General features: G+C 37.2%; 1 long non-coding RNA gene across 1 annotated transcript in view; it reads left to right on the top strand.

The window, feature by feature from the left end:
- Positions 1 to 298: 298 nt before the first annotated feature.
- LOC119582129 overlaps positions 299 to 1305 on the top strand; it is a 4507-nt gene continuing 3500 nt past the window's right edge. The window contains exons 1-2 of the long non-coding RNA XR_005229619.1: positions 299 to 669; positions 924 to 1135. This is a non-coding gene — a long non-coding RNA (uncharacterized LOC119582129). The remainder of the gene's footprint in view (positions 670 to 923; positions 1136 to 1305) is intronic.

The raw sequence follows: 1305 nt of genomic DNA on the forward strand, positions 1-1305 counted from the left end.
GCCATGAAGCATATACTTAAATTATATCCTAAATTTCAACCACATCGGACATAACGTTGAACTGTGAAATTATGCGTATACCACGTAATGTTAATTGCCACGTTGTGAATTCAGAAGTATTGCTTTAAATACTTCCCTGTATTAAAAATCCTAAATGAGAAATTAACACAAGTACGGCGCATTTTCCCCCTTTTAAAAATCTTCGTAGGTTTAGGATTACGGTTACATAAACTTTTATTGTGGACGATTAATTGTATGAATAGCAATGTTCTCTCATATTTTCTTCAAGTCCCTGGTCTTATCTACTTATAGTATTTATATATTGTTAGTAAATGACAGCATGGGAGAAAATGGTTAAAACATTAAATCAATCCAAATCAGCTGATACCATCGTCTGCTCTAATGTGTCGGTTATGACAGTCGGACTTACCTTTAGTTCTCTGCAATACAAAGTCGCCCTCTTTTTCCCTTAATTCTGTATTTTCGTCTGTAGATGCACATGTTCTAGCCGCCATTCTAACACTAAAACTAACATGGAGAGCAGAAATGGGAAAATGATATTGGGCTGTGTATGGTTTACCAGACAGGTCTGGAATTGTTGCCAGAATCGCACTATCACAGATTTTCTAATATATTACCAGCAAGCCGTTTAGGCACAGGAATATTCTTGTAAACTTTATTTGACGCCAATTCTCAGTTTACATGATTTTTTTCATTGCTCATTTGTAAATTAACCACGGTGTTGAAAGGGGGAAGGGTTTAAGTATTTTAGGATATTTCGAAAATATACATCACGAGAAGGTGACAGTCTACTGAAAAATAAACCGCTATATTTCGACTGTACTCGAGAGATTGAAAGTTCAATACCTAAATTTAAATTTCCTTTGGGCTGAAGCCACCTCTGAATAATCTCCGTTTCGCAGACTTGCTAGTAGACTGGCCACACTGACACGGCACTGCGCCTGCCTGTACTGGCCAGGACCTCTCTTCATGGCTGAAGGCACCTGACTGACCTCTGGTACCCATGACAAGATTCAGTCTGAGTTATCACGCATTGACATTGAAGAAAGCTATTGTGGAGGAAGTGGAAAATCACCGTCTGATTGAGTGTCAGAGGCTTTTAGTTTACGCTCAGGTAACTTCAAATTTTCTTCTTCTTTCGTGTTATAGTGTTTAGACTTGTCTATATCCCCTGGATTCTCCTTTTTTCTTGGTTTCTTGTATTTTAAATTATATCAATTATTTTATCTGTTTGTAGGGAAATCTTTGTGTGTCTCAGTGTGTAGTATTTTGTTATAGTTGGTT

The sequence above is a fragment of the Penaeus monodon genome, chromosome 15 (genome assembly GCF_015228065.2).
Source record: "Penaeus monodon isolate SGIC_2016 chromosome 15, NSTDA_Pmon_1, whole genome shotgun sequence".
NCBI classification, from domain to species: Eukaryota; Metazoa; Arthropoda; class Malacostraca; order Decapoda; family Penaeidae; genus Penaeus; species Penaeus monodon.